This window comes from Pleurodeles waltl, chromosome 11, assembly GCF_031143425.1.
Source record: "Pleurodeles waltl isolate 20211129_DDA chromosome 11, aPleWal1.hap1.20221129, whole genome shotgun sequence".
Taxonomy (NCBI): domain Eukaryota; kingdom Metazoa; phylum Chordata; class Amphibia; order Caudata; family Salamandridae; genus Pleurodeles; species Pleurodeles waltl.
Genome location: NC_090450.1, coordinates 130,561,469 through 130,583,220, shown reverse-complemented (window position 1 = coordinate 130,583,220; position 21,752 = coordinate 130,561,469). Strand labels below are relative to the sequence as shown.

Genomic DNA, 21,752 nt, shown 5'->3' with positions numbered 1-21,752 from the left:
TACAGACACTCTCTAGTGCTGCCACTACCTGAATGATTATAAACATGGCAGTCATCTTGTTAACAGTATTCTAAACTATATTATTATTTTAAAGTTCGAAGCTGCCCACCTTGGGGCATATTTATATTCCATTTGCTCCAAATTTGCCTCATCTTTTTTGACGCAAATTAGGTGCAAAACTAACTCCATATTTATATTTTGACACTAGACATGTCTAATGTCAAACTTTTTTAGATGCGTGAACCTACCTTGCATCAATGAGATGCAAGGTAGGCGTTTCCATCTAAAAAATAGTGCTAACCCCATAGCCCCAAACGTATCCCCCCATGACGCACGGGCGGGAGGAGGGGCTTTGCACAATTATTTAATGCCTGGGTCAGACCAGGTGTTAGGGGACCTGTGGAACCATTTCCATAGTTGAACACCATGGAATGGGTCCACAGGTGCCCTCCTCAAGCCCTAGGAACAGCCCCACACATATCAGAGGAAAACCGGAGGATGGGGGACCCCATCCCAGGTAAGTAGGGTAAGTATAGGTAAGTATTTTTTATTTAATTGAAGTGCCATCGGGGGAACTGTTCCCCTTTGCTGGCCTTTGGGGTGGTAGGCATGACTTCTGTCTTTTCTAAGACAGGAGTCATGTGGTATGGATGGTTTTGTGTCAGAAAATGACACAAGGCTGTTTAGAGGCAATTTATTTGCCTCTAACCAGCCTAATGTCATTTTTTGGTGCATAACTCCCTTCTCCCATACCGCCATCCCACCCGGCTGATGTCATTTTCTTTTACGCTAGCCCACCCTTTGCGCCAGCTTGCGTCATTCCATAAATATGGCACCTGGCTGGCGCTCTGGAATGACACAAGCCGGCGCTATACTTTTTGATGCAAACCTGTGTTTTCACAGTTTGGCGTCAAAAAGTATAAATATGGGCCTGTGTGTTTAATCAATTGCCAAGTCGCATAACTTCACTGGGCAGACAGCACTCCCAGAAGCATTTGAACAATTATTTCTACAGCACAAAATAATCCCTTTTTTCTGCAGCATCCATTTTTCAGATGCTTATGTCTAGCTCCCGAGTTCACAGCCAAGCTTTGTTGATGTCAATAATACGAAGTACAAATATCAAATTATTGATTTTGTCAAAGCTTGTTTTAAAGTGCCTCACAGTTACCTGTTGTTTTAACCAACTGAATAAAACTTTTAGGTGTCCTAGACTGGTTTTAATCTTTGGGACGAAGTTCACACTAAAACTACCCCCGACTTTGTATCATGCATCCAAAGGACTTGACACAAGAATAGGAAATATAATACACCAATAAAGTGCATTCCTCTAATGCTTGTGATACATCATTTCAGTCGCAGCTTAGCTAGTGTGCACCGAGGCATGGTGTTCTTATGGGCCCACTGAAACCTTATAATTGCTGTATCTTACTATCCCAACAACTGTCAAATGGGCCATTTTCCCTGCTTGCACCAGGGCCCATGGCATCCTTGCCACGCTACTGCTGTTTTCACAGTAAACCGTGCTTAAAGGCAGGCAGAACGTTGAAAGCATCGATCTGTGATTTAATTCACAGGCCATTAAAAGGAGTCAGAATTACAATGCAAATGTTTGCATTTTGTCTTTTTAATTATCGCACCCCTGACCTTAAGATGCACTTTGCTTAGGCTGCACAGTGATTCACTGCAACCTTCAATAAAATGGACCTTCTTTTTTATGAGTGTCCTTTTTCCCACAAGGGCAGTTAGACAAAGAGCAAGAAATGATGAATAAGAGATGCCTTGTTCTTGGGTCTAGTAATAAAGGACTTGTGGTCGATGCATAAGAGAGCACGTTATATTCATTCAGGCCTGGCTCCAGGAATGTTTATTTGGATGGGCCAAGGGTGCATTTGGGCGGGCCTCTGCAGGCCCACTTTGTGGCTTCTGAATGTGGCCTACAATTTCTAGATTACATCATATCTACTTCAAAACATGTTAGCACCACCATACAAAGGATACATCCTGTGTGTATACATTGCATGTAGAGTTGAAGGGTTTTCTAATTGCCTGTCTACTCCCTTGCCACTAGGCTTAAACACACCTCCTTTGTGTGCCATGCCAAATCCTTTTCGCTGGGACAAAACCAATTATCAGTCCCTCACACATATTTTAAAAGAGGACAATCAGAAAAAAATGAAATCAGTGTAAGAGCACTGACGCCAGGCATAGCCGGCTAGTTGAACACTACAGTCCAGCGAAGGAGAGGAGCAGGTATGTAGGTAGAGATGTAAGAAGAAGGAAACATTATATGGCACACAGATGCATTTCTTTTGTACTCAGTAGAAGCAGATTATAGGCAATTGGGTTGCTCTCAGTTGGACAGTGCTTAATTTGTGCTTGTTGTTTTAGGTGTGAAGCACCGTCAGTTATTTTTGAGGGCTGGCACTTATTTGTCCGCCTCAAGCATTTTCTGTGCCAACGGTAGCGATAATGCATGCACTGAACATGTCTTTCTTCTGTCGTCCCCACCTTTTTGTGGTCTCCCTGTTCTTGTGTGCATTAGCATCATCAGGCGGAGGAGCAGTGGCACCGGAGCATGAGGGGGCTGCTTCCCACATGGCCATGGAGGGCCACACTACGGAATTTGACTCCACCAGTGGGACGGAGGGCAAGGGTAGCTCCACGGCGGGGACAGGAGCTGACACCAGTGACACGGACTCGTCCTCTGATGGGAGCTCCCTTCTGGTGGCAGCAACATCTGTGCCCCCCCATCTACGTGTACAGCCACCACCCCCCCTTCCAGCACCGCCCTCCCAGCAGCCCCTCAGCCTTTGCCCGGGCCCGCTCACCCGGGAGGGTGTGCATCACCTTCGCCCCAGGCACCTCAGGCCCTGCCCCAGTCACCCCTGCTGCCCTCAGTGAGGAGGCCATTGACCTCCTCAGGTCCCTCACTGTTGAGCAGTCTACCATTTTGAATGCCATCCAAGGTGTAGAAAGGCAGTTGCAACAAACCAATGCATTCCTGGAGGGCATTCATTCTGGTCAGGCGGCCCTTCAGCGAGCTTTTCAGACTCTGGCCTCAGCACTGATGGCAGCCATTGTCTCTGTGTCTAGCCTCCCCCCTCCAACTTCATCCACCCAGACCCAATCCCCTGTACCCCAGCCTATCACAAGCACACCTACAGACCAGCATGCACACACGTCAACACACAAGGGAAGCTCAGGCAAACATAAGCACCACACATCCCACAGGCACTCACGCTAGCATCACACACATGCAGACACACCAACATCCATTGCCTCCACTGTGTCCCCCTCCTCCTCGTCTCCCTCCTCCCTCACAGTCTCGTCCACACTCACACCTGCATGCACTACCTCTACAGCCACTACTACATCACCAGCACACCCCGCTCACGTGCACTCACCACCCCCACTACCATTCACACGTCCCCTGTGTCCTCTCCCAGTGTGTCTGTGATGCCCCCTCCCAAGATACACAAACGCAGGCACACACCCACCCAACAGCCATCCACCTCATGACAGCCTCCAGCCCATGCACCTTCACCCAAAGTCAGCAAACGAACACCTCCTACAACCACAACCTCTTCCTCCACTCCCAAACCCCCTCCAGCTACCCGTCCCAGTGTCTCCCAAAAACTTTTCCTGACCAACCTTGACCTCTTTTCCCACACCTTCCCCACCCCGTCCGTCTCCTAGGTCCCGAACTAGCACCTCAGCCACAACATCTCCGGGACCAGTGGTGCCTGTAGTCAGCGGAATCTGGAGTGACCGGCCACCAGGGCAGCCAGTGTGGCACGGAGCCACAGCACAGACAGTCCCCCACCTGTGAAGCATCAGAAGTTGGCCAGTGCCCAGCGGGAGAGGGGGAAGACTCCAGCCACCAAAGGGGCTCCCAGGGGTACAGGTGGGAGTGTGGAGTCAGCTGCGACACCTTCCAAGGTGGGAAAAGGGCACAAGAAACTCAGCAAGTCTGGGAAGAGCAGCACGGCGGAGAAGACCGCCATCATCCCCGCTGCCCAGGAGGCCACTGCTCCAGCCCAGCTGCCCAGGAGGCCACCGCCACCAGCCCAGCTGCTCAGGAGGCCACCGCCAGCACCAGCCGAGCTGCCCAGGAGGCCACCGCCACCATCCCTGCTGTCCAGGAGGCCACCAGCCCAGCTGCCCAGGAGGCCACCGCCAGCACCAGCCCAGCTGCCCAGGAGGCCACCGCCGCCAGCCCTGCTGGCCAGGAGGCCACCGCAAGCACCAGCCCTGCTGGGACAGAGAGGACCGCCAGCACAAGCCCCGCTGGGACAGAGAGGACTGCCAGCACCAGCCCCACTGGGCCATGAAGGACCGCCAGCAAAAGCCCCGCTGGGACAGAGAGGACCGCCAGCACAAGCCCCGCTGGGCCATGAAGGACCGCCAGCACAAGCCCCCCTGGGACAGAGAGGACCGCCAGCACAAGCCTCGCTAGGCCATGAAGGACCGCCAGCAGCTGAGTCACTGCAAAGGAGACCGCCGTCTCAAGCACCGCTGAACAGGGCACCACCGTCTCAAGCACCGCTGAACAGGGCATCGCCATCTCAAGCACCGATGGACAAGGCGCCGCCGTCTCAAGCACCGTTGAACAGGGCACCGCCGTCTCAGGCACCGCTGAACAGGGCACCACCGTCTTAAGCACCGCTAAACAGGGCACCGCCGTCTCAAGCAATGCTGGCCCATGAGCGCCAAGGGCACTGACTCAACTGAGTCTGTCACGGGCAGAATGAAGCACTCTGGGCACAAGGCCCCCTCCAGAACCAGTGGAGAGATCCATCCACTACCTCTGTCCTTAGCAGGATGAAGCACTCTGGGCACCATGCCCCTTCCAGAGCTAGTGGAGAGATCCATCCACTACCTCTGTCCTTAGCAGGATGAAGCAATCTGGTCACCAAGCCCCCTCCAGAACCAGTGGAGAGATCCATCCACTAACTCTGTCCTTAGCAGGATGAAGCACTCTGGGCACCATGCCCCCTCCAGAACCAATGGAGAAAGGCATCCACTACCTCTGTCCTTTGCAGGATGAAGCACTCTGGGCACAAAGCCCCCTCCAGAACCATTGGAGAGATCCATACACTACCTCTGTCCTTAGCAGGATGAAGCACCCTGGGCACCATGCCCCCTCCAGAACCATTGGAGAGATCCATCCACTACCTCTTTCCTTAGCAGGATGAAGCACTCAGGGCACCAAGCCCCCTCCAGAACCAGTGGAGAGATCCATCCACTACCTCTGTCCTTAGCAGGATGAAGCACTCTGGGCACCATGCCCCCTCCAGAACCAGTGGAAACTGTTATCCACTTGAGAGACTGTGGCTTTGCAGTCCCCAGGATGGAACAGTGGGCAACCCACCCACTGTAGGGACTTGAGAGACTGTGGCTTTGCACTCCCCAGGATATGGCAGTAGGCAACCCACCCACTGTAGAGACTTGAGAGACTGTGGCTTTGCACTCCCCAGGATATGGCAGTGGGAAACCCACCCACTGTAGAGACTTGAGAGACTGTGGCTTTGCAGTGCCCAGGATGGAACAGTGGGCAACCCACCCACTGTATAGACTTGAGAGACTGTGGCTTTGCACTCCCCATGATATGGCAGTGGGCAACCCACCCACTTGTGAGACTTGGGAGACTGTGGCTTTGCACTCCCCAGGATATGGCAGTGGGCAACCCACCCCCTGTAGAGACTTGAGAGACTGTGGCTTTGCACTCCCCAGGATGGAACAGTGGGCAACCCACCCACTGTATAGACTTGAGAGACTGTGGCATTGCACTCCCCATGATATGGCAGTGGGCAACCCACCCACTGTAGAGACTTGAGAGACTGTGACTTTGCACTCCCCAGGATGGAACAGTGGCCAACCAACCCACTGTATAGACTTGAGAGACTGTGGCTTTGCACTGCCCAGGATATGGCAGTGGGCAACCCACCCACTGTAGAGACTTGAGAGACTGTGGATTTGCACTCCCCAGGATGGAACAGTGGGCATGTGGCACTCAACCGGCAGGGAGAATTTGGAGTTCCGGGTCCATGGTGTCCTAGATCCTCGTGGGGTGTGTAGAGGTGAGCGTTTTCCTTTCGAAATCCTGTTGCCGCCGTGTTTTTATCCGCGGTGAATCCACCCCGGAAAAGGTGGCGGATTGGTAGGTTGTGATACTGTGGGTGGTACTTTGTCTCCCGCCTGTCTGTTGGCGGTCACCGCCGCGCTGTTTGTTTGTACCGCCGTGACGGTCGGAGTGTTAAAGTGTCTGTCTTTGTTAGCGGTTTCTGCCACAGTCGTAATTGCAAATTTTTTACCGCCGGCCTGTTGTAATGACCACCTATATGCTGAAATTTTGCTAATAAATCATTAGGCCTTAGTTAGCATGAGTCGAGGCCTAGCTGTCCGGTTTCATATTAAATGTGTTTTTCTAACGTGCAGTGTGCTGACTTGCTGAAGGACATGAACTCTTGTTTTTCTCCAAACTAGAAGATGAATGTAACTGTAGTAGATCTGTTCTCATGAAATTCAACTGGCTTAGTGAAACATTCTTGCTGAATGCAACAGTGTAGACTACTTGCAGGTACAAGGTCACCTGAACCGGTACAGACAATGGAACCACTGAGTAAAGATGCAAAGAAGACCACCAGAGTATGAAATCATACCGGACATTCTACCCACTGAAGACGTCAATCATAAGGACCAATAAACTACGTGAGAACAGTTATGGGGTGACAAATTCAATGAAGTAATTGAAACTTTGTTGGAGGGAGATAGTGGGGTACTGTCCCCAACCAATAAAACTTTAGGGGATTGTACAACAGAAAAGGGATAAAAACCATTGACACAAGGAAGTAAATCAGAACAGGAGAGTAGGAGAGAGAGTTAGGGAGATGCTGATGCGATTTGCCATGACCCAGACACTTAGTCACTCTGCATAGAGACTTTGCTGTTTGGTTCTTAAAACCATCCTTGCCTTATAATTGCCCATTCACACTTTACCTCCTCATGAGGGAAGTGCCTCCTTTTACCCAATTGCTGAATTCCTGATGGCAAATCAACTGATGTCCTGAGGACGAAGACCGAACCTGAGTGCTGACCCAATACGGAGGGTAACTATATGACAATGAAATTGTAAATGTCTGATTGCTTTTCCTTTCTAGGTACCAACTGCTTCTTTTGACAGAGACCATAGTTAGACTTTTTTTAAATTGGTGTTACAAAATTGTTTTACATGAAGCCCAACATGCCAATGCTAATTTGAGGTTAGAAAAGGGGTTAACTAAACTGACGCAAATGGACAAATGACTGATTCTATGCGTTGTTGAATAACGTAATGATAATACTCTGCTAAGGACAACCTATGTTGACGCCGTGCTATGTTCTAATATTCGTGATTCTTGCTTTGATGAAATCTTATCAGAGTTGCCATATTGTGACTATGCTAATGTGTTTCTTGGTTATGAGACTAATAAACTTGCTAGTAGAATTGTAATCAATAGGGAATAAACTTCATATAATTGTACTAAACTGCTGTGGTTACTCATGACTGCAAGGTCATGGTGGTTTCTGAGTTTTATTAATGTCTTTGACTAATTTGAATTGTCTTATTACTGTGAACCTTGATGATGTTATTGACATATTGATTGACATGCTGATTAGTTATCTCGTCCTAAAGTGTCTTCAATCGGGGTCAAAAGATTCATTGGCCTAAAACGAGTCCCAAAGTTAGTAAAAATAATCATAAAGGGACGCGTTAACAGACCTTTGATCAGATGCCTTAGTCTTTTTTCAGTAGCCGATTGAGTTTATTAGCTTTAGTCTCTCAGTTAGAAACAGTGAAGGGCACTGAAAAGCGGTCAGACCAATTTAAAGGAAAAGGATTTCATAATTTAAATGTTCAAAATTTGAGAATAAAAGATCCAATACATGTCCTGCTGAATGAGTAGCTCGTGAAACTATTTGAATAAGATTTATGCATGAAAGGTCCTCAAGAAATTGTCTTACCATAGTGTCTGAAGGCTTCCACATGATAATTAAAGTCCTCCAATATCATAAAGTTGGCCACTCTAACATTAAGAAAAGATAGTATCTTAATAATGGCTGTCAAGAATTTTGTAGAGTAATTCTGAATTCTATTGATTAAAAAGCCTGGAATGGCGAAGGATTATGTTTCAGTGAAAAGGGAGATGGCGGGTTGATGCTGCCACTGTGATTCAACACCATTTGGACTCTGGACATGGCAGGTAAGTTGTCAAGATAATAGGGTCTGGGAAGCAATCCATCAGGGAGAATAGTGTGCCAGACAGTGTGGAGGGGCAGTTCTGCCCCAGGAGATCTAGGGACAAGTCTAGTGAAACACCCCCATCCGTAAGGGGACCACACGGGAAACGAAGTAAGCTGCCAGCTCAGAAGGGATATGGTAGTATGAGGAAGAACTCCCCGCAAGCTCTAAGGCTAACTTTAAAGGGCTACACAGCTGGCTGTGTCTAAGGGAGAGGCAAAAACTTCACGGCCTTCCACCATATGTGTAACGAACCAGCCTGCAAGGGTGGCAGAGACCCTTTTCCCCAGATGGTATACAATGCTCCAGCGCTCCAAAGACGGGCATTCCCCCACTTGTGACAGGAGTCTGACTCAGGGGCTAGTTCAGGATTTCCCTGATACCTGCTCAATGGGGCACTTAGGGACATCAGTCAGTGACTTGGCACATCTGGCTGCACTTGACCCAAAGTCAGAACCTACACTGGCCGCAATACTACAGTTTACGCAGATCTAGCATTCAAAGGTACTCCAGCAGTATGCACACGTCAGATCAGATAATCAAGCACTGAGGCATCATTAGAGGAAGTGGCCAGGAATGCAACAGTACTTGCAACTGAAATAGCTGAGCTCTAACAGTAGGTGGCTGGGGACGAAGCCTGTGGGAATGGCCATAGCTAAATCTATGAGGTGTCAGGAGAGTTGCTTGGAAATGGTTCATGCCAAAGTTGAAGAACTGCAAAATCGTCAGCACCACAATAATCTGAGGGTGTTTGGAGTGCCTGACATGAATGGGTATTCTTCACATACCTGATTTGACTCCAAAATGTTGTGCATTCTGTTTTTGACGCTGGAAGCTTCAGGACATTTATCTGACTTAGGATTTGTTGCACAAAGGCTTTCACATAATTTCCCTCTTAAAGGCTTTTTACACAGGTGTAGGAGGGAGGGGGGCAGGTAGGGGGTGGCAGTCCATGAGTTCACCTCAAAAGGTTGTCTTATTAACAAGCAGCACAGGGGTGGGATGATTCATTTCTGTGGATACAGATTGGAGGGGGTCATGCGTGGGGGTGTTGTGTTCAAGTTGAAAGTTGTCCATTAAACGGAGTTTGGTGCTGGGGGAAGGGGTATTACATGGGTAAAAAGAGTCAGGATGATCACACTTAGATATGTCTTCTATAAGTACTTGGAAGAGGACTTGGTGGTGGCCACATTGGGCTTTCGTCATACAGGGCAATGGATTAAATGTATTTGTTGGGATGTGGCTGGTCTGAATTGGGCAAGCAAGTGCCAGTTAGTATGGGAAGAGTTAATGTTATACAGGCCTTAATTATTGTGTTTAACTTAAATGCAGTTAGCCTGTAAGGATTGCTCACTGCTGAAACAATTGGGGTACAATACTATCATTAACACTTCACAGTCGGTCTCTATTTGACAGGTAGCCAAAATGTCAGCCAGGTATGCAGAGGTTAAGACACTGAGGGCCTGATTTATGAAAAGTTAGCGCAGTCTTTACATCATTTTTTGATGCAAAAGCGGCACAAAACTACCAAATAGAATTATATTTTGTAAGTTTGCACCGCTTTTGCGTCAAAAAAAGACGTAAAGGTGGCGCTAACTTTTCATAAATCAGGCTCTCGTCTTTACATCATTATTTGACGCAAAAGTGGCGCAAACGTACAAAATATAATTATATTTTGTAAGTTTCCACCACTTTTGCGTCCAAAAATGATGTAAAGGCGGTTGTAACGTTTCTTAAATCAGGCCCTTAAAATGCTAGCAGACGCAAGGGGGAGGTGGGCCATTGCTCTGCTTCTGGTGTATGGCAGACAGCATGTGGTCTGTATGGTGAGTGAGACGACGTCCAATGAAACAGGGATGTTCAATTTTCTCTGATCTGAATTATTGGATTGGGCGGGGGAACCTTATCTTGATAGGTGACTTTAATTGTGTGATGCATTACAGGATAGACTCTACTAATCATCGGGCACACAGGCATATCGTTAAAACAAGGGCATCTGGAAGGTGTCCAGTTACATACGCTGAAAGACATGTGGAGAGTGTTACATTCTGCAAGCCCAGAACACCACTTCTACTCCTCTCCTCATAAACAATTCTCAAGGATAGATATGATCTTTGCTGGGGTACAAATAATTCAAGGTACTGAGATGGAGGTATACCCTAAAATCACTTCCGATCACAATCCAGCCCTTCTTACATTAAGAGTACTGGCTGATGAAAGGGAGAGTGGGAACTTTAAGATTCCTCGTCATAATCTTGCCAATCTGGAGTATTGAAGCTGTATGGCTGAGCTACTAAGGTTGAATACTGGTACAGACCCACTCAATGTAATCTGGGATGCTATGAAACATATATTCATGGGGTCACCCTGCAGTTTATTCTTACCAAGAATAGGGCAATGCAAGAAGGGGTAAATCAGCTGTGCCAGAGGGTGTGGGAATTTGAGGAGTTGCACGCCCAGGCCTTTGCAGTCCGAGACCCTGGGGAACAAGCTGTATAGTTTGAGCTAGTTGAGAGGTGCTCTCTCATAGACTGTAGATTTAGGGGAAAAGTGGCTGCTAGTTACCACAATAATAAAGTGCTTCAGTATGAATATGGTGAAACTGCTGGGGGAGTGCTAGCCCTCCAGATTGCGGTCAAAATATCTAGAGGCATGATTCATACTATTAAAGAGGCAAATAGAACACTGCATATTACTCCCCAGGCTATTGCAGAACAATTCACACATTTTATCAGGATCTTTATAACTGTCCCCACTCTTTTAGCCAGTTTGATCTGGTGTAATATCTGCAGGGCTGTAGACTGCCACATTTAGATGACTATAGGCTTTACAGAAGGTTATATTTGTGTCTGAACTAGAGGGTGCTAATGAGGCCTTACCTTTAGGGAAAGCTGCCAGAGAAGATACTATTCAGCTAGAATTTTATAAAATATTTTGAGATATTATGGTACCAGAATGTATGAAGTTGATTGGGCATATCGACAAAGGAAGAGATGTACCTCCCCACAGAACAGCATTAATTTTGCTGTTTTCTTGAAGAATGGTAAATCATCAGAGGATGGGGTCCTACTGTCCTATTTCTTTAATATTTGTGAAGATATTGTCTACCCAGTTGGCTCTGTTAATGCCGTATTTGATTTAATCTCAACAGCACAGTTTTGTCCTGGGAAGGAGTCATACTAATACGGCTCTGGTGGCATTTGATGTAGCAGAAAAGGAAGATATAAAAATGGGCATGATTCTATTAGATGCCAAGAAGGCTTTTGACAGGTGATTTGGGAATGCTTATGGAGCACAATGGGGACCTTGGGCTTTAAGGGCCAATTCCTTAGGTGGGTAGCATCCCTAATCCAAAGTCCTATGGCTAAATTAATCTATGATGGGAGTTGTTCCCCAACATTAAGATTTTAGGGGCACAAGTCAGGTGTGCTCATTCTCCCCCTCCTGTTTACTCTCTATATAGATCCTTACTTGAAGTCTCTCCTCGTAAATAAAGGAATACTGCCTTTAAGATCCAACAGCCACAAGCTCTAAATTGCTGCGTACGCTGATGACATTGCCATTTTTACATTAGATCCACAGGTAGCTATCAGACATATAATTGATGAGGCTAATAGGTTTGGTGTATTCTCTGGCTATAAATTAAACTTGGTCAAAACACATTTACTGCTCAATTTTAAGCCAGTAGGTGCAATTCTGGGGGGTGGTCCCAGCCACCACTTATTTAGGAGTCCGGATTAGCAGCCACATTGATAATATCTTCAAATTGAATTATGAGACACTACTGCAAACTGTCACTGACAAATTACGCTTTTGGAATCAGCTCCCTATCAGTATAAGAGGTCCATGTAATATTATTAAAATTAATGTCCTTCCAAAAGTTTTGTATCTGTTTTGTGCTATACCAATTTGAATTCCAGACTCTTTCTTCAGACGGCTTGAGGGGATCATAGGCAGTTTTATTTGGGGGTATATAGGTGGGCGAGACGGGCTATCCAATTTTTGATATTGCTATACAGTCAAGGGGGGCTTTGCAAACCTGATTTTAAACTATATTTCTGGGCAGCTTTTGCAGGTCGAATGCAGAACCTGCTTACTAGTCGGGAGCCATATCCGTCCAATCTAGGGTAGCAATTAGCTTTAGGGGCCGGCGCTAGGTTCTTGCTACATAGGATTAATTACAGATCTCATCTATTTTAAACGAGTAAGATTCAAAGTTATTAAGGACATTGTCCATATATGGTGAGAGATTTGTGTTAAGAACTCACTTGATACATCACATGCATATGTACCACTCTGGGGAAATCCTATACTTCCTGAGATATTTCACGATCCAATGGAAAATCCTGGGCAAGGTTGAGGGGGTTCACCCTCGGACAGCTTTACGATAGTGACGAATTATGAAGCTTTGCCTGCCGCAGGCGCTATGCGAGCTTTCTCATTGATTCTGCTTTATAAACTTGCAGCTTATGATTAGTGTATTGTATCAGAGATTCAGTGCATACAGTAAAGATGATATCCCACTGCTGGCTGCCAAGTGGAACATGGCGCTTGCAACTGAGATTGATCCGGAAGAAATTCAGGGTGCGTTAGGGTTTATTGAAACATCTGCATGGTCAGTAAGTCTTAAATCTAGCAGCTCAGGACTATCTGCATGTTGTACGACATGCCTGAATAGATCTCCAAATGGACAACTAGTCATAATTCCACTAAGACTCAATACCCGAAGTGTGATTGTTACGCAGCGGACGTAGAACACATGTTTGTAAACTGTCCGGTGCAGTGTAGGTTTTGGTCTGGTGTCACTCAATTAGTAGTGGACTGCTCAGGGTGTAATGTTGAGTATCCATCAGGGAGATCATGCTGGGCTATAAAACTATACACACTGACAGCTTAGCACTCTAATATCTATAATTATTGTGTCAGCCCAATTATACATAGTCCGGGTGTGGCTATCTCCCTTACCTCCAAAGGCAATGTCAGGCAGCCCTAGCTGAAAATCTGAGCTGGTCTCCATTGGGAGCAAGTCTCTAAATATGCTTATTGGGGTATTTCCTCTGTAGGATGTTAGTGCTCTGCAGAGGGTAGCAGCAAATATACGGCAACTTACAACTAGCTGTCTGTTTGATTCAATACAATTGAAATGGGTCTGGTTGTGACCAGAAGAGCTGTAATGTAATATCGAATGTGGCATATTTGAGCCTGTCTGATTTCATTAATCGATATGCTCCTGCCACAGTATGCTATATTGTTATTGATTTGCAGTTTGTTACTGCTGTGGCAGTTATATGTGATATTTACATGATATTTATTTCTATGACTGATGATCATGACTGACCTAATAAACAATCTTAAATGAAATAATTAAAGTCCTCCAAAATCATAAAGTTGGCCACTCTAACAATAAGAGTAGATAGTATCTCAACTACATCAGTTGGGAATTCTGTAGAGTAATCTTGTGCCCTATCGAATAAAAAGCCTGAAATGGCATAGGATTATGTTTCAGTGTTAAAAATAAAAGCCTATGCATTAGCAATGTCTATGGTGGCAATATCACAAGGAAAACTTTAAAAAAAAAAAAAACATAGCAAGGCCACTATGACTTTTGTCTGTGCGGTCAAGATGGAATTTAATAAATCCATCTGCGATGGCCTCAGCGATATCAGAAGGTGAGCTGGTCTTTAGCTATGTTTCAGCCAGGAAAATGACATCCAGTTTGAAATGAGTTAAAAAATGATGTATCTCATATTCATGTTTCGGAAGTGATCTCATGTTATTCACAAAAAAATTAAAAGAACCAACTGTCTTGGGTCCATTAATAGTAGTGTTATTAGCAGGACAGATAAAACAAACCGGTGGGTAGCTACAAATTCACAGGGCACATTGTATATATAACTTGCTGGTGATTCAATATGTGTTTGTTCAAAGACCCACACTAGTGGAGCTCAGGAAGAGAAGCTAATCTCTTGAATATTGTATAATTGTGCTCAAGTTTAAGTCTGAGGGTAGCGATGAGCACCATCTAGACGTGGGCAGGTGCAGATGAACTTGCCTTTGGCACACCATCAGTGCGCCCACTGTGCAGTCACACTGCAGCCTCACATAAATTGTCAGTGTCTGTACTGGACAGATCATGGACTGAAGCGCAAACAAGGGTTGAACTGCAATAAAAAGTAAAAAGACAGCGCAACTCAAAATCTAGCTATCATAAAAGTTGAGAGTCTGAGTACGGACACCTCAAATCACAACACAGAAATATGACAATTTTTTTCAGAGGGCGACTGAGCAGCGCATCTACATGAGGGAAGAGTTTGCCAGAAAGACACACTACAGCCGCTCTTAAATTAATCATGGACTAGACCATCTACTGAAGAGCTTGTAACCTACCCTCTAAAATGTGCTGGTGACATTGCTAACCAACCCCTGGCAAAGACCAAGAAATCAAAAACTCTGACCATTCTTTTTGTTTAAAAATTAACAGTAGAAAAAGGCTTGTACTGACCTAAAAAGACATCGCAACTCAAAATCTCTTACTGAATACATTTTCATTGGTATTTTGTGAACTGACCTATGTACTTATATGTTGGTTCACACAATACAGAATTGTAGGGAGTTGCAATTTGACCTACCACATTAATAATAATGAGGGAGGTCGCAAATTTCATTAACAGTGATGGGAGTCTACTAGAGTCAACAGACCACCGTGTCTTTGACTGTTTTTAAATAAAGCAATATTTTTTTTAATACAGGTCATTTTCTTTGAAGGATAAGGATACATTTTAAAAAAAAAAGTTTTACAAACGTTTTCCTAGGAGTAAGCAGTGATCCCATGACCACTAACTACTTCTAAAATGTTTTTTATTTACATTTACACTATTTGTGAATGGTGTATTACGTCTGATAAAATATTAGTGAATTTTGTCCCAATATAATAATACATACCATAAGGAACCGGTATTTGGAAGCAACACCCTAAACATGGCCTTTCCAATAACAGAATAAATGGGTCACTAAACTCAATTAACAATTTGAAAATCTTTTTTCTGAATTGATAAATGAGCTTAGTACATTTGAAAAAGGCTTTTAGCTCTCACAGACTCTCTAATCTACCAAATGAGAGGGTTTGTGAACTCTAAAACTCTTTGTACATATAGCCAGAAATTCTGTAATTATTAAATATGTTGCTGCTTATGGGCTTCCAAGAAAAGATACAAATGAAAGGATATTTTACATTCAATTAAAAAAAATTAATTATTACAGAGAGCAGCAAGCTCCAGGATATTATTTGATATGATTGCATTTGATTTGATTTGGTCTTTCCTAGCACGCACACTGCCAACTTAATAATCTCTAAACATAGCTAAAGGCAACAACTGAAATCCGAATAGCAAAGGTGCAGAAAGGAAATGATTAAGAATGTGTTCTGTCGTTTTGTGAATACAATGAGATTGGATATTGAAAACAAATCAAGGGAAAGGTGTTTTCTAGTTTAGGAGGCTGAACTGGTAATCCATGTACCCTTTCCCACAAACATCATGATTCGAGCGGGAGAGATAATAGAAATGAGAAAACGGCATGCATTAAATATCATGAAACTAAGTATATATAGCTAAGAACATATTTACTGTCCTTAACTCCTAATATATGTTTCTTGATGGTTTATACATTTTCATGGTAGATAGATTTAGGAATAGGACTAGTTGAGCTATACTACTGATATGTACTTACCTTCTGAAAAGGTATATCTGTCCCAGACGTGGGGTTCTTAGTCACTGTGCACTGGAACCAAGCTACACCCTACTATAGAGCCCCAATCAATAGGAAACAGGTCTTTGGCTTCTTGTATCCTGATTTAGAAAGGACCTCGCTTGGTAGTTCAGGTTGGACTGTTTCTATTGGAGCAGGATCAAGTCTGATTTTCATGTGGCTGGGCCTAATCTGAGGTAGCATGGTGGACAAAAGAACAATGGATTGGTATGCTAGCCCACACCCACATGCTCCCATCACCTTTGTTTGTTCAAAGAAAAAAAGAAAACATCCTGATGGCCACTTTCCTTACACAATTCTCAAGGTACGCTGTCATTATCTCAGAAAGAAGGGAAGATACAGGAGACAGCACACATTTGAAAATATATCTGCAATGGACGGTAACGGATCTTGAGGAGAAGTCAGAAGCAGCATAGATTTAGTGCTGGACATGATGGGACCTTCCTCATAGCCATTAGTAAGGTAATTTCTATACCTTCCTTAAAAGGCATCGCAATTGAATGAGTCTGTGGAGAAGTTGCTGCTCAGTAGATGAACAGAAAATATCTTGGTACTACTATTCATATTCAAACTTTGCTGATTAATTGGAGCAGATGAATCCGTACTTGAGTATTCTTAGATTGATTCATTGAGTCTTTTTTGTCAAGTTTTTCAGAAATATTATTGACTAACATTGTCTCGTTTGGACATTGTGTACTGAAGAATGGGTTTAGCTTTAATAAGTCCACCATGGTTGACATTTACCACTGACGACCACTACATTAAATGGCACAGTCCACCTCATCAAAACTTTAAGGCACTGTTTACTGCAGTTGAGAAAAAGAAAGCCTGTCAGGCCTATCAGAAGCCATTACATGACAAAGGGAGTATATCTTAGGATGGCAATAAATAGGATGAAGCCAGTGGAATTTTTGATGGGTAGAAATGTGGATAGCTCAGACACACATACATCTGGCAAAATGGCAAACGAATGCCGGGACAATAGAATTGCAGCATTGAATGTACTGGAAGAAAGCTGTAATAAATCTGATAAAACATCAATCTGAATATCAGGGCAGCCCACTTTAAGATGAAAACCATCAGGTAGATCTTACTGGTCAGTGTGGAAGGAGTACCTTCTGCCATTGAATACAATGTATGCATATCTCCATATCATGATTAGGGATTGTCAGTAGCTTTGGAGAAACCCCTTTCAAACCTCAACATCAATTTTGCAAACATTTCTTCTGATTTTCCACTCGGAAACATAATTTATTCCTGACCTTAGCAGAAGTACATCTGTTACTATTTTCAGAGAAGGTCTCCGGGGACAAGTCAAACCTTTCACTGAGGTACTAAGAAATGCATCATTCTCATTATCACCTTACTGGCCCTAGCAAATAAACTTGACGATCACTTTCCAACATTCATATCTCACCTGATTAAGGCCCCTATTTAAAGGGAAATGACGGAGCGCGACACTGCGCCAATATTGTCAGTGCCGCACTCCATCATTTTCACAATGCAGGGATGCGCCATATTTAATTGAATACGGCGCACCCCTGTGTTGTCTCCTGCACTGGTGCTAAATTGAGCTGCCTAGTGCCAACGCAGGCATCCTTGCACTGTCGTGCAAGGATATCTGATTTGAGGGGTTTGATTGTTTATGTGTGGGAAGATGTCCCTTCCTGCACATAAACAATCTCTAATGGCGATTTGGCACTTCTGTGTGTGCTGCATTCTGCACAAATAGAAAAAGCAAAAAACGAGGAGGTTGGTTCTCGTTGTGCCTTGCTAACACCACCCCTGGGGTGGCGTTAGATTTTGGTGCTGCCTCAGGTTTATGAAAACTTGTAAATCTGAAGGAGCGTAAAAATGCAATGGGTGTCCCTGTGGCACACCCACAGCAACAACCATTGCACGCCCCTTCCATGCAAAGGGCTGCGTGTGAAGGGGCTGTATTTACTAGGTGGCATTAAGCCACAAAAAGTGGCTTAACACCACCTTGCAAATACGCCACAGGGAATTGCGCCACTGGAGCGTCATTGAAAAGTGACACATGCCCCTAAGTTCTTAGCACGCTCTGATGAATGGCAGCAGATCGCACACATTTCTTTGCCTTTATAGAGCTCGGCCTCAAGGGTGTTTTCTCCTCAGCAGGGGCTGCTGACAATGAGCGGGAAGGAAAATGAATGTCAGCCCATCCCACTTCTGAAGCGGAAGCAAGGCGCGCAAACTGACCCATAATCCACATCAAATGTATCTGTTATTCATTAGGTATTATTTTAGCCACTGTGCGTTCCTTAAGTCCACGTTAGTTGGTATGACTTGGCCTTCGTGTGATCTATCTACTTGTTGTAATTTAACTATAGTGAAATCCACCTCCTGAGACTATTTCAGACATTAGAGATCTTTGTTCAGTTTATTCCTGGCAATGTTGTATGTATTGAGCAATTTTATGTTGGAATTGGGCGTGTTAAAATGGCTTTGAGTCTATTATGTGAGTCCATTTTAGTTGGTGTGACTTTGATGCATGAGGAATTTGTGCCTCCGGTGTTATCTCATTCCCTAGGATACTTGATTCATTAATTCCAGGCTGTTGTGCTTGTATTTGGAATGTTTTTGAATTGTCTATCGGCATATTAAATGATCTTGGCGTTCCTTTCTAGAGTCCACCTTAGGTGGTGTGTCTGTTTGGGCTCTGAAGTAATCTGCCTGAAATCACTCCGAAGGATAATAGGCCACATGAGCAGATATTCTCAAACTCCTTTGCTTCATTAAAAGCATAGCCACGACAAACTCACAGTGAAATGATGTTCATAGCCTCTGCAATATATGTAAATATTAAAAAACTTTACACATAGGGGAAATTGGAATGTTACAACTATCCACCCATAAATGAACACCTCATAGGATTAACCTCCTAGCACTGACTCCTTTCATTTCACTGCACCCCATTAGTTGCAGCAAACTAAATAAAATCGAATCCAACTCACAACACTCACAACATCAACAAGCTTCCCATGTAAGGCATATAAATATCTACATTGTTTAATCCAAGCACACCTACTGTGTGCTTCAGTGCCTCATTAGGGGTATGAAATGATTTAAAAAGCAAAAATACAATGCAATAGAATACCATTGTCAGAGTGAGAAAGTACTTGCAAATAGGGAATGCATAAAAACGAGCACATTTTCAAATCTGTGAATATCCACAATCTACTCCCAATCAATACGTTATAAAAATAATCCACATTTTTTAATCACAAACTTAAGTCATAATATTTGCTCATCTGAGTTTTATTCAGCTTACAAATAGTTTTAGTAGTCTGGCAATTAGTCATTGTTATCACCCTCTGTTGTAGGAATTTGGCCTTTGTACTAGGAGAGCCTAATAGGAAACTGACCAAGCAATTCACTGGCAGTGGGGCTTATAAATTTGAATTGGAGCCATCATAATCAGTCTATCAATGATAAATCTAAAAGTTTGGATCATGTTCCACAGTAAATAACTGCAATAAAAAAATAAGATGGGAACAAGTTTTTATTAAAAATAGTAAACTATTCAAGAAATATTTTCACAGATGTTGATGCAAATGGCACATCCATAAGTATTGGAATTAGAATGGCAAACTCACATCCACAACATCTGTAGGTTATCAATTTTAGATGAGATCTGCCACACTACGGTGTTGGATGACGTTACCTATGCATTGATTGAAATTACAGGCTTGTATCAGGTGGCTTCAGTTCATAATTTTGATCTTAATGTTACATTGCGAGGAATTTTTTTACTGAAGTGCTCTCACTAGAGATTATACTTAACAGAAATGTCAGAGGTTTTGTGGGGCTCTGGTCAACAAATTCATACAGGAACCCACATAGCATGTGCACTTGTTTCTTAGTTAAAAAACCATATACTTTGAAGGAAAAGCAAATCAACTGCAGCATCTAGTTATATAACGATGTTAGCTGCCTCATCATCAATGAAGTGGTCAGACTTGCTTCAAAATCAATACATAAATTACACAGAAGGCACACAGGGCCTTCGAAGTCACAAGACTTGGGAATAATACTTCCTCTGTACCCCTGTCCCACTCTTCCCTCAATATCCCATTACTTACGTGTTTTCCTCATCCTTCACAGATTTCAAGGAACGCTTATTTCCTTTCCTCAGGTCAATGGGATCAGAATCAATTCAAACCCAAACAACTAATTTCATCACCGTGACCCGTGTGGCAAGGGAACAACACCCCAATCAAATTAAAAGTCTGAAAGCTTTATTTGTAACCACAATGCCAAAGTCACATAAATAGTGCACAACATCAGGTTATAGGGATAAATGAACTCCATATGCTGATCAAATTTATGAAACAAGTTTTATCTACTCATCATCAACATCCTTAAGCATTCATGGAGAATCATACATATTAATAAAGCAATTACTTGTGAAACAGAAACATGTTTCAATTCAGTATTTAAAGACATTAGTCAACTCAGATGCACAAATTCAAATTACAGGGATTGGGACACATGTTCTCCCTACTTCTAACTAAATTAGCATGTGTGGGTACGGGCTAACACATGCAGGCAAAAGTCAAAGGAAAAGACAAAAAAATTTGGAAAAGCTTCAATCTCAGGCTAAGTTCGTCTAACTAGAAAAATAAAATAAGCAGGTGTCAACAAGCTGACTCTACTCAAGAAGGCAGGATGGGGAAATAACATTTGCATTAGAATATACCTCTCCGTGCCGCGTAGGGGCCCGGAAACGGGCGGCGCGGGGCTGGAAACGGCATGGAGAACTTCCAGAAGGTGTTAGAAGATTGGTGATGGCACATACAGAGTGGTGTACAAGGCCCGCAACAAGAGCACCGGAGAGACTGTAGCCCTCAGGAAAATCCGACCTGACACTGAAACAGAAGGCATCCCTAGCACGCCACAAGGGAGATTTCTCTTCTGAAGGAGCTCAATCATCCAAACATTGTTAAGTTACTGGATGTCATTCACACAGAAAATAAGCTCTACCTCGTATTTGAGTTCCTTCATCAGAACCTAAAGAAGTTCATGGACAGCTCCTCTGTCAGCGGTATCCCTTTGCCACTCATTAAGAGTAAACTTTGCCAGCTGCTACAGGAGCTGGTGTTCTGCCACTCACACCGGTTCCTGCATTGGAATCTGAAACCACAAAACCTACTCATTAATGCGGAGGGGGCTATCAAGCTTGCTGATTTTGGCCTGGCAAGATCCTTCAGGGTGCTTGTTCGGACCTATATGGATGAGGTGGTTACGTTGTGGTACAGAGTCCCAGAAATTTTACTAGGTTGCAAATATTACTCAACAGCGGTTGATATTTGGAGTTTAGGCTGCATCTTTGCCGAGATGATCACTCGTAGAGCTTTGTTCCCTGGTGGCTCGGAGATAGATCAGCTCTTCCAGTTTTTCTGCACACTGGGCACCCCAGATGAGGTGGTGTGGCCAGGGGTAACTTCCATGCCAGATTGTAAGTCCTCTTTCTCCAAATGGGTGCAACAAGAGTTCAGCAAAGTAGTACCACCCCTGGATGATAACGGCAGAGATCTCTTAGATCAAATGTTGCAGTACGACCCAAACAAGCGACTATCTGCCAAGTCTGCTGTCAGACATGTTTTTTTCCATGAGTCACAAAGGCCATCCCCCATCTAAGACTATGATCTATGGAGGTTTTTAATCAAGGAAAACTGTT

General features: G+C 44.1%; 1 protein-coding gene and 1 pseudogene across 1 annotated transcript in view; both read left to right on the top strand.

Moving 5' to 3' along the window:
• Positions 1–21,752, top strand: part of IQCJ (IQ motif containing J) — a 701,797-nt gene that overhangs the window by 469,820 nt on the left and 210,225 nt on the right. The gene's annotated exons all lie outside the window — the stretch shown is intronic.
• Positions 20,825–21,720, top strand: LOC138266584 (cyclin-dependent kinase 2 pseudogene; annotated as a pseudogene).